The following is a 13,222-nucleotide window of genomic DNA, read 5'->3' as shown; positions in this document are numbered from 1 at the left end:
TCTGCTCGATCACAGACCAGAGCAGGAGACGCCGGGAGCCGCACGGAGGAAGGTGAGGGGACCTCCGTGCGGCGTTATGAATGATCGGATCCCCGCAGCAGCGCTGCGGGCGATCCGATCGTTCATTTTAATCGCGAACTGCCGCAGATGCCGGGATCTGTATTGATCCCGGCACCTGAGGGGTTAATGGCGGACGCCCGCGAGATCGCGGGCGTCGGCCATTGCCGGCGGGTCCCTGGCTGCGATCAGCAGCCGGGATCAGCCGCGCATGACACGGACATCGCTCCGATGCCCGCGGTTATGCTTAGGACGTAAATGTACGTCCTGGTGCGTTAAGTACCACCTCACCAGGACGTACATTTACGTCCTGCATCCTTAAGGGGTTAAACAAAAAAAAAAAAATAGCACAACTTGGGTTATCAAAATATAAACATAAAAGTTATCATTACCCGGCTATAACTCAAAACCATCCATACTTGGGAACACACAACAAGAAAACTAAACAGAAACGTAGCAAGCACACCTAAAAAAAAAAAAAAAAAATTTGTATATATATTATTTCTTTTTTTTAATCTATTTTTATATATATATTTTTTTTTTATATAATTAAAAATAATAATAATAGTAATAATAATAATCAAAATAATCATATCACACATGTATTCACTTACAAAACGACCAAATTAACTGAATCCTCTATCTGGGACTAATGAAAATACCAAAGAAAACAACAAAACAGACCAAATAACTGAAATAAACTAAATAAACCACATATCAACACAACAACTGGTCCGGCTATCATAACGCTAAAACATGAAACAATATGAAACAATATAGATATAACACAATATAGGTACAAAATCACTAAATATACTATATAAATAAAATATAATATAAACAAAATATATGCACTACAGAAAACACCTACAAAATCAATAGAAAACCCTAGGAAAAACCCTACACTAAAACTGTACCCTCACCCACACACCCCCTCCTGTACATGGGTCAGAGTCCATACCGCTCTTACACTTCACAAAGTCCAGTCCTTATCTGACCCATGTCAGGTCCCCCAAAGATGAACACCACCACCCACAAGCACACCCTCCCCACCTAGCACTCATCCCAACCAACTTATACACAAATTTATCCACACTGAACCACAACCCACTTTAGGCCCAAGTTTGGTCGCCTGTAAGCCCTTCATACCATATCAGCTTAAAAACAAAACAAAAAGCTAGCGTGCACATGCATTAGCCCACCACCAGGAAGAAGGATGGCAGACTTGATACATTCAAAATAATTTTACACTCTTTCCCTAACTCCCCCTACAATTCTCCCTAATCCTATCCCTCCATTCAAACTAACCCTGTCCTCATCCTATCTCTATCCCTATAACACTGTCCCTAACCAAAATAAAAGGTACTCTATCCAAAAGGTCTAGTACCTAGGACACATCAAAAGAAAACCCCCTCCATAGGAGAGAATCCCTACTGTTACCAAGACTGCCATACTCCAAAGACCTGATCTTCCCGAGGTCACCGGTGATATTCCTACAGACCTCCACCTCGAAGAGGATTTTCTGTTGGGTCAACACTAAACACCGTGCATTCCACGTGTAGTACATAACCACTAAACTAACTAAGAATAAAGTGCCCCGGTCTCGGCCACCCAGGGTCCTGAATGCCCCATAAGCCCACTCCGGATAGGTAAGGGCGGCAAGCTGACTCCAACCGATGGAAGCACCCACCCTATTGTAAACCCCTATATTAAAGGGACAGTGAAGCAGGAAATGGTCCATGCTTTCCAGCGTGTCCCCGCACTCTTCTCGGGGACATCTCCGGTCATCAGAGTTCCTACACTTTAAATTGTCCCTCACATATAGCTTCCCCTGAAAGCAGCGTCAAGCCAAGTCCCAAAATTTCTGGGGGATCCTTTTCATGTTTAAAAGGTACAACCCCACCCTCAGATCCCAACCTGGGCAGTCCCTGAGCGCCAGAGGCTTCTGGAAGTGGGTTAACAGAACCAGTTTGTCAAGGAACTGCCTTGACTGGGTCCTGATCTCCCAAACTCCCAGACCCCACCGACGTATCGCTTTCAGAGTCGGGGTAGCATAAGCCGGAAGATACCCATGGGGCGTACGGAGGTCCTTCACTTGCCCTCCTGTCTCCCATTCCTGGAAGAAAGGCCGAAACCATTCCCTGCAGGAGAGTACCCACGGAGAAGCCCTCTCTGACCAGAGGTTTGAGATGTTAGCTTTCAAGAAGGTGTTCGTTAAGAACACCCCAGGGTTTACCATAGATAAACTCCCTAGTCTCCTCATGCGGTACGTAACCTCCCTCTTGAATAGGTTCATCCTGTTTCCCCATAACAGTTGAAAAAACAGGCTGTAGATACTAGTGTAGTAGGCCTCTGGCAAGATATATAGGCTGCCCAGATAGATAAACAAGGGGAGCAGGTACGATTTGATCAGGTATACCCTTTCCCTGAGGGTCATAGACCAACCCTTCCACTGGTCCACCTTCTGAGCGGTATCCTGGAGCTTACTATCCCAGTTTTTGGTGGGATAATCATCCTGGCCGAATGTGATGCCCAAAACTTTTGCTGACTCTTGGGGCCCTGGAAGGGTGTCCAGGAGATCAAACGTGGGATCTCCCCCTCCCAGCCAGAGACTCTTACACTTATCCCGGTTGATCTTAGACCCGGATGCCTCCGAGTAGCGGTCCACTTCCGACATCACCACATCGACCTCCTCTCGCGAGGACACAAAAATGGTGACATCGTCAGCGTACGCCACCACTCTCTGGGCGACATCCGACTCCCGCCAACGGCCCACAATCTACCCTCTGGACGAAGGGATCGATTGCAAACACGTATAAAAGCGGGCTCAAAGGACAACCCTGACGGACTCCGGACCCCACGACAAAAGAGCTGCCAGACCAACCGTTCACCAGCGGGAAACTCTCTGCCCTTGCATACAAGATCTTAAGCCAATTAACAAAAGTAGTCGGTAAGCCATATCTCAGGAGGACGGACCAGAGGTACTCATGGTTCACCCGATCAAACGCTTTGGCCTGATGCAGGGACAGCAAGTACCCCTTCCAGAAACCCGCACTACTCCGTTCCACTACATCCCTGACACTAAGGACCGCACTTAAGGTGCTTTGGCCTGGAACAGAGCAGTGCTGAGCCCCCGAAAGGAGCCGGGGTGCAAACTTCACCAGCCGATTAAACAGTATCTTAGCCAGAAGCTTCCTGTCCATATTGAGAAGAGCTATGGGCCTCCAATTCTCAATACGGCTCGGATCTTTACCCTTTGACAGAAGAATCAGGGCTGACCTCCTCATTGAATTCGGCAGAGTGCCCGAGGAGAGACACTCATTGAATACCTCAGTCAAGAGGGGAGCTAAAGACTCCTTAAAGGTCCTGTTAAGCCATCCGGACCTGGCGACTTCCCTGATTTCTTCTGCCAAAATATCAAGAGAGGGGTCTATCCCTGGCTCAGGAATGGTTTCAGCCAGGAAAGCCGACATCTTGTCTCGATCTAGATCCTTCCTCCCCAAGAGGTGCGAGTAGAAGGATCTGATGACCTCCAAGATCCCTGATCTGGACCGATTCAGAGATCCTGTACTATCAATCAGTCCTGAAATGACTTTACTACTCACTGACATCTTACAGTTTCTGTAAGGGTCGGGCGAGCGGTACTTCCCGAAATCCCTCTCAAAAACCAAAGATGCGTGCCTATCGTACTGACACCCCATCAGCAAGGATTTCACTCTGGAGATATCCTCTCGGCTACCTCCAGTCGAGACGAGAAGCCCGAGTTTCCTCCTCAGACCCTGATACAAGCGATACCTGTTCAAGGACCTGAGGCTCGAGAGCTGGCAGAAGAACCCCGCAACCCGCTTCTTCTCCCACCACTCTGACTTACTACTACATAGGCCCAGTAAAGGTACCTGACTCTGAAGAAAATCCTCAAAGGACTGTCTTATCTCTGCTTCCTCGAGGAGGGACGAATTCAGCTTCCAATAACCTTTTCCCATCCGGGGGGTCTCTGAAACATTCAGGGAAAACAAAATCATACAGTGATCGGAGAACTCCACCTCAACCACGGACACTGCGGAAGAGACGGCTTCCTCCTTTAAATAAAACCTATCTATCCTAGACCTGTGACTACCTTGATGATAGGTGAAACCCGCGTGGCCTGAGGGGCTCCGGATGTGGGCGTCCTCTAGGCGAGCTTCTCTAGCTGTGCTAATCAGTGCCACACTATCGCAAGTCAGCGGACCATTGGAGCCTCTCCTATCTTGGGACCTCGTGACATTATTGAAGTCCCCTCCAAAGATCACTTGCCGACTCGTAAAAAGAAAGGGCTTAATCCTCATAAAGAGATCTTTACGGCCCCGCTTAGTTTGAGGGGCGTAGATGTTAATGAGCCGGAGCTCTTGTCCCTTCATGAAGACATCTAAGATGAGGCACCTCCCCATTTCTAACTCAATAACCTGTCTGCATTCAACAGGAGCGGTAAAAAGGACCGCCACCCCACTATACGGCTCAGCCGCAAGAGACCAGTGGGACGGACCACACCTCCACTCTCTCCTGGCTTTTACAAGGGAGGCTAGATCTGACAACCTGGTCTCTTGTAAAAAGAAAATGTCGGCTTCAACACAGCCCGAGAAAATCAAAGGCTGCAAATCTAGCTGTATCTGATTTTATGCTGGCACAGTTAATGGATGCCAACGTCAGTGGGGTGAGTGCCGCCATCCTGGGTGATTGAGTTAGATGGCCTCACTCCTTAAACCTTCTTCCTCTCCTTCCCTCCATCCCCATCTGAATCGGAGGAAGACCCTTTGCCTCTTTTTAAACTCAGGGATATATCCATACCAGGATCTTTACCTCCGGCATCTGGTGTTACCTCCGCCCCTGAGGAAACTACCCCAGAGGAAGGAGGCTCGGCACCTCCTGCAGTCCGCACTTCCTCCTGACCCTCGAGAAGAGGAGGGGAGATAGTATCCCCAAGGGCCTCATATCGATTTGAAAGGACGATCAGAGGGTCGGAGACTGAGTTGTTCCTTCTATGGTCTGAGGCTACAACTGAAGAGGAGGACGGCGGCGCCTTACTCTTACCCTTCCTCCTCCTCTTCTTCTTTTTCTGGCCATCATTTACTGTCTGCCCCTCCTTCTCCTCCTCATCCACAGTTTCGGATTCAGAGGCATGACTGGAGGAAGGAGCATCTTGACCTTCTTCCCTACGCAGTCTCCCTATCTCGTCATCCAGTTCAGCCCCACCCAAAACATCAGAGTTATTCTGACCTCCTTCTGAGCCAGTGTCTGGAGTGGGACCCCGAGCTACCCCTGGCACCTGGGCATTCTCAAGGGCCCTCTCCAACCTGCCCTTTCCTCTCGCCTCTGCATAGAGGGGGTTTTTATGTTTCTCCTTCACTGGCTTCGGTGCCCTCTCTCTTCCACTAGTCCCCTCCCCCGCCGGGGCAACCGTTAGGCTCTCCCCAGCTGGGGCAGTCACAGTGTTAGAGAACGAGCATGGACACCGGCTGAACGATGACCTAAGTCACCACACAAGTTACACCGAATCTGCCCACAGGTGGCCGCCAGGTGACCCACCCCATACATATCTGCTGAGTGGAGTAGGCACTAAAGTGGTTTGGGTCACCACCCCTGTGACACAGATTCGGCTGCCCCTGGTAGAAGATCTGAATCCTGTTGCGTCTTAGAAAGGCGGCCGAAGGGATGTGGGTGACCGTGTTCCCTGAACGCCTGGGACGAACGGAAAACGTCCAGGCCCCAGACCATATATTGTGCTCGTCAAAGTTCTTCCGGGGGACATCCGTCACCTCCCCGTACCTGCCCAGCCAGGTCATAATGTCATAACAAGAAAGTGACTCGTTACGGGTCAAAACGTTCACTTTCTTTACCATACTCTGGCGAGATACCGCTTTTACAGTGAAATCTCACCATCCAGGCTCGTTTTTCATCAGCTCATAATTAGACCAAAAGAGATCTAGTCCCTCCGGCCTAACAAAGCTGACATCAAACTCGGAGGAGCCGAAGGGGTGAATCAGGGCAAAGATGTCCCCAGCCCTGAAACCCATCTGGAAAAGAAGCTCCACCACCTTGCCCCTTTGGGGGCATGCATCTTTGCCTTTCCAGACCAAACAGGCCACATTCCTGCAACCTACCTACTGCCCGGGTGTCTGGAGGGACCATACAGTCTCTCCATTCCTCTCTCGGAACCCTCCCAGACCATGTCTTTCCACCCAAAAAGACAGGTCCATCTCCTTTCCCTCTACCTGGAGAGTCCTTTCTTAAGTGCCTCCAGGAGGCGCCGTTGCAACTGACCGTCACCAGATGCAGGAGGTAAAGATCCTACTGAACCCCCAGCCGCCACACTTGCATAACTCCTGGCGACCGGGGGGGCAGCCGGACCAGACACCGTCCCTACATCCCCGCCTAGGCCACCTGTACTGCCACAAAAGCCACTCTTATTCCTATCATCCACACCACTACTACTACTCTCATTCACACCACTACTCCTCCCATTTGCACCACTACCACTCCTCTCATTCACACCACTACCACCCCTCCTATTCACTCCACTATCACCACTCTTATTCACTTCACTGCCACTCCTCCCGATCACTCCACTACCACTCCTCTCATTCACTCCACTACCACTCCTCCCATTTGCACCACTACCACTCCTCCCATCTACACCACTGCCACATACACCCCTCTCATCCACAGCACTACCACTCCCATCTTTCACACACCTTGTATTAACATTGCTTTCATTGACAGTATTATTGGGATCAGCAGCTGCTTCACCCACTACCTCTGGGCTGGCCTGGACATGCTTTAGCTTGGTCTTCTTGTACATTCTCAGGTCACCGGCGGCTGCCATTGTCGGCGACGCTTACTCCTCCTCCATTCGAGATGTCACCGCCGACATCACCTCCCGAAGCTGCCCCTCCGGGCGCACCTTCACCCCTCCTCCTGCCACTGATGTGCAGGGACTCCCCTCTCTCACAGGGGAGATCCCTGCAGTGCCCGCGCCACACACTGCGCCCAACCGCACGGGCTAAGCAGCAGGTTCCTGCACCTGGATGCCCCCCCCCCCCTGCTCTTCCCTACCAGCAGGACACGTGACTGTAGCACCCGCGGCCATGTTGGATGCAGCACTGTACCCCCCGTTCTGGTCCCGTTCCACAGCAGAAGCGGGATCTGGCAGGGTGGGGGTCCCAGCAGCCTGAACCAACTTTTCAGGTGGCCCAGACTGCTGGATAGGAGAAAAAACAAACTTTATCTGCTTCTCAGCCTTTTTCTTCTTCTTCTTCCTCTCCTCAGGGCCCAGGTCCTGGCCAAAACTGAAATTTTCCAGACAGGTGGGTGACTCCTGCATCACTATGGCCCGCAGGAGCCCCCCGCCGACCGGGCCCTGTCACCGCCATCACTACTGTCACTTTCCTCAGAGGTGGCTGGTAAGGCGACTTGGGCAGGGTTGATGTTATCCGCACTCGGGGCGACAGAGGTCTTAGGGGTACACGGGGTATCACACACATCCCCCTCACTCTCATCACCCTCACTGCCGCCATTTCCCTCACCACCTTCCTCCATCTTCTTCTCCGTGACACACAAGCACTCTTCCTCCCCCTGACTATCCTCTTCCTCCTTCACAGGGGTCAGCATGGTTTTATAGCGGTCTTCATTCTTTAATTTTTCTTTAAACATGCCTGCTCCCTCTACAATCAGCATTCGGCCTCTCACCACCTCCTGCTCCTTTGCCTTCAGCTCACACACCCTGGCAGCAAACCTTGCCCTCATGGCCTTGGCAGAGTTATCCGTTTGGTAGCGGGCAAACTTCAGGTCTTCCCTTATGATTTTCAGCTTTTTTCCCAGCTGCTCATATTCTACTAGCTTTACCTGCGTGCGGGAACCGAAAGTAGCTAGCGACTCCCTGGGTCCCTTCACTCCCCATTGCTGGGATTCCATAATATCAGACACAGTCCCTGAAGACATAACCGTAAGCTTCTTACCGGACGCCTTGCGGTTTCCAGTGACGGACGGGGGAGTGGGCTCCACATTACTGCGGAGCCTGATGGATCTTCTCACCCCGTCCTGGGAATCGGCCGTAGCTCTCTCACTCCCACCCCCCGCCGGCCTAGTTCGAGGGGTGGAAGTCTGGGGCTCCATAGCAGGAGGCTCTCCCAAGGAAGCTGCCACCCTCCTGGGGAAAAGGCAGTAGAAAACACTGCTTCAATCCTCTCTCTCTCTGGAAAACTCTGGAAGTAAGACACACCCAACAGCTGCTGTGTTCCACAGGAAGTGCTCTCTGCTGACACCTCTGTCCATGTCAGGAACTGTCCAGAGAAGGAGAGGTTTGCTATGGGGAATTATTTCTACTCTGGACAGTTCCTAAAATGGACAGAGGTGTCAGCAGAGAACACTGTGGTCAGACAGAAAAGAAATTCAAAAAGAAAAGAACTTCCTGTGGACCATGTAACAGCTCATAAGTACTGAAAGGATTAAGATTTTTAAATAGAACTAAGTTATAAATATGTTTAACTTTCTGGCACCAGTTGATCCAGAAATTTTTTTTTTACAGTCGAGTACCCCATTAAGGCACACAGCTAGTTTAAGTTAAGGAAACACAATTCTGCATGTGTATTAAAGGGTATTTCAATATCAGAATATTATACTTAAAGAAATCTATTACCCAAAATATAGAACTAATATAGTGGTATCACAAAAACATGTACAGCATGTTTTTGTTTCAAATACCTGACAATTTATGTATTTTATTTTCAGTCTGGTATTGTTTTCAGCATTCTACCTCTCTTGAGGCAATAATTCATCCTCTCCTGAATCAGATGGCTTGGATGGATCTGATCAGACCACCTATAACTAGCCCCTACCTCAACATTACTTGTCATAAACACATCTTTATTGGGAAATTTTGTGAAGAATGGGGTGTGCTTAGAGCATGCTGCCTTGTGATAAATAATGCCACAGCTGGAGGAGCAGCCAAGGAATGTTTGCAGGTACAGCAGAGCAAGGCTACGGTTTACTGAAATGTTGTGCTGCAGCTATGAGCAGGGAAGTAAAGTAGCAGGAGTGCTGTGATAGGGGAGTAGGCAGGGCCGGACTGTGTTGAACAGCTGAGTGAAAGTGATGCATTCTGGAATTTGTAGTACTTGTACTTCAATCAGGAAGTAGTGAGAGGATAATATATTCTAGACATCTTTTGAAAGTGTGCTTTAAAGGAGATCTGTAGTGTGAAGGATAGGGGATAAGTTATAGATCGCGGGGGGTCTGAGCGCTGGGGCCACCCGCTATCTCCTGTGCGGGGCCACGGCAATGTACAGGAAAGGGGGCGTTCCGTCCCCGCATGACACGGCAGCCAGCACACCGCATCATGCAGGGACGGGACGGAACGCCCCCTTTCCTGTACATAAGTTCAGAGCACTAGAGATCTCCTTTAAAGTCACTTATTTTTGCTTACATGCCAAATTTTTATTACACCATTGCGGGGTGGCGGGTAGATAAATTTCACAAACGTAAGCAAAAAAAAAAAAAATCACTTCAGAAAACCATTTTGTATGGTTCCTCCTCTGTGACTTTTCTGCACCAAGAGTTGCAGATGTGCAAAATGTGTGACTTTCAGGGTACATTCCCACACGGCGTATTTGCTGCTGCGTATTTTATTTTCTCTGTTGAAGTCAATGGGTAGGAAAATACGCAGCACCAAATACGCAGCAAAATACGCCACATGGGAATGCACCCTAAGTGTGCTTTCCAAAGGTATTTTTATAAGCCAGGTCAGGTGTAGATTTGCATCGTTTTAGAGGGATTGAGTCTTTTTGTGCAACCTTCACACTTGATCAATCCATTACCACTGAAAGCTGAATTTGACTTTGAAATTGTTTGTAGCTTTTTTTTTTTTTTGCTTACTGTGTAGGTAATGAGCACAAAAGCTGAAGCCTGTGTCCAAATCGTTGGGATGCTGGACTGAAGAGATCGCAGAGGGGGGGATCCCAGCGGCCAGACCCCCCGCATTTAGACATCTTGGTCCCTTTGGATAGGGGATAAGATGCCTAAGGCAGAGTACTTCTTTTGGCTGTCAGGCAGCAGGTGGAGACTGCATGTCTAAAGTGAGTTATCCAGGAATAGGAAACTAGACCCAGTTTCATTCAAAAACAGCACCACACCCAGCATGTGGCATTACACATATCAATTTATTTAAATGGAACTAAGCTGCAATACAATACAACCTAAGGGCAGGGGTTGTACTGTTTTTTTTTATGGGAAGAAAACAGCTGTTTAATTTTGGAGAACTCATTTAATTTTTTTTTAATTTGAAATAACTAAACTAGGTTAGTGGTTATCATGTACAGCAAGTATTCTAATCTCATTCATTTTGTGTTTAGGCACAGGGCAAAAGCATGTCCTCTGCTTGACACAAAACTGTGGCCTTTCCAGAACCTATGTGGGTGAGATTCATCAAAACCCATTTGCTGTATAAATCTGTGTATGGTGGATACAGTTATAAGTCACCAGTATAGGGCCAAATCAAATGCTTGAACCAAGGAATACTGATCAAAACCTGTGCAGAGGAAAAGCGGAGCAGTTGCCCATAGCAACCAGCTAGCTATTTTTTATAAATAAGAAAAAACACACAAAAAAAAGGAATTTGCACCCCTAGTGAAGGCCATATTACGATTGAAAAAGATGGTAGATAGAAATACACTCACCAAGTAGGATTGCGCTGAGAGCACAACACCTAATGTAGCAAAATATCCTGATTAGAGATGAGTGAAGTTACAGTGATTCGATTCGTCACAAACTTCTCGCCTTGGCAGTTGCTGACTTTAGCCTGTATAAATTAGTTCAGCTTTCAGGTGCTCCGGTGGGCTGGAAAAGGTGGATACAGTCCTAGGAGAGAGTCTCCCACCGGAGCACCTGAAAGCTGAACTAATTTATGCAGGCTAAAGTCAGACACTGCCAAGCCAAGAAGTTCGTGACAAATCGAATTACTGTAACTTTGCTTATCTCTTATCCAGACCCGCAGGCAAGGTCCTCTGGTAGCAGCCTCGCTGTCCCAGTTCAAGGCAATGGAGTGAAAAATTGGCCGTTTCTAACCCAGGTGTTTCTGGATGGTGAAGGATAGGAACTCAGATATATTCCTTTAAAACTAGTTTATTCGACACACGGGCAACGCATTTCTGGTCCGTACCAGACCCTTCATCAGGCAAGGTGTATACAACAGAACAACTAAGTGAAGTTAAAATACATTCAGTACGTATGTAAAAGGTTATGTTCATTAGGATATTCTGAAGCATCAAAACTGACCAGATGGGAATTTAAGCACAGGTTAAATGCCAGTAACCAAATAAATCAGTAATATAAAAGTTTTTAAAAAAATTACCATATATATATGATAATAATAGATGAGCAATGACGGAATGCCTTATGCTTAGATGTGTGGACCAAACAGTTGTATGTATGGTGTATATAACGTCACAAGCACTAATGGAGATTAGCTTAATGTAGATACGGACTCAGCATTAAGGTGTTATTGAATCAAATATGGATGTTGTACAGTGTGATTGATAGATTGCTAGGCGGTGTGAGAGATTGATATGATGACTGGAGCAATGTTCAAAAGGGGTGGGACTTGTACACACACTATAGACTTCATAAAATCAATGAGTGCTTTGCTGGGTACTATACACACACTGAGGCAGTGTTCAAAAGGGTCGGACCTCATATCAATTGATAGAAACACAGAATGTGTCGGCAGATAAGAACCATTTGGCCCATCTAGTCTGCCCAATAATCTGAATCCTATCAATAGTCCCTGGCCCTATCTTCTATGAAGGATAGCCTTATGCCTATCCCATGCATGTTTAAACTCCACTATATTTGCAGCGACCACTTCTGCAGGAAGGCTATTCCATGCATCCACTACTCTCTCAGTAAAATAATACTTCCTGATATTACTTTTAAACCTTTGCCCCTCTAATTTAAGACTATGTCCTTTTGTGGTAGTTTTTCTTCTTTTAAATATGCTCTCCTCCTTTACCATGTTGATTCCCTTTATGTATTTAAAAGTCTATCATATCCCCTCTGTCTCTTCTTTCTTCCAAGCTATACATGTTAAGGTCCTTTAACCTTTCCTGGTAAGTTTTATCCTGCAATCCATGTACTAGTTTAGTAGCTCTTCTTTGAACTCTCTCAAGAGTATCTATATCCTTCTGGAGATACGGCCTCCAGTACTGCGCACAATACTGCAATTGAGGTCTCACCAGTGTTCTGTACAGCGGCATGAGCACTTCTCTCTTTCTACTGCTTATACCTCTCCCTATACATCCAAGCATTTTGCTAGCGTTTCCTGCTGCTCTATTACATTGTCTTCCTACCTTTAAGTCTTCTGAAATAATTACTCCTAAATCCCTTTCCTCAGATACTGAGGCCAGGACTGTGTCAAATAATCTATATTCTGTAGAGTATTGAGAAGTTGTCCAGTAGGTAAGAATGAGGCTCGGGGTTGAAATGGTGCAAACTATTTTATATCTTATAACCTGTGCTTCGATTTTCGGCTTGCCAGCTGTGTAATCATACTAGCTGCAGAAACGACGTATGATGTTTCAGAATATCCGAAAGAACGTAACCTTTTACATACGTACTGAATGTATTTTGACTTCACTTGGTTGTCCTGTTGCATACACCTTGCCAGACGAAGGGTCCGCTACGGACCAGAAATGCATTGCCTGCGTTTTAAAGGAATATATCCAAGTTCCTATCCTTCACCATCCAGAAGCACCAGCCAATTTTTCACTCTCTCTCCAATATTTTTCTAAATGCTTTTATGAAAACAATAACTGGTTGGCATGGGCAACTGCTCCACTTATGTTAAATCTCCCCAATAGAATGGAATTAATTGCTCACTGACTTTTCTATGCTTACCTGTTCCTAACGTTGTATTGATTGATCACTAAAGCTTTTTTGCCTCTTCTTCCTATATTCATTTGGCAATTATGTGTAAGAGAACTTATTACAACCTTTGACTCTCTTAAAGAACAACCTCACTGCAAGTACCTGAATATACCCAAAAATCTCTAGTGATTCTCTAAGGAAGAGAAAAAAAATAATCCGAAACCAGCCAGACCATCATTTTGCTTTGAAATATGTTGTACGTACATATAATTTT

This window comes from Hyla sarda, chromosome 3 (assembly GCF_029499605.1).
Source record: "Hyla sarda isolate aHylSar1 chromosome 3, aHylSar1.hap1, whole genome shotgun sequence".
Lineage (NCBI taxonomy): Eukaryota > Metazoa > Chordata > Amphibia > Anura > Hylidae > Hyla > Hyla sarda.
Note: the sequence above shows the minus strand (reverse complement) of the source record.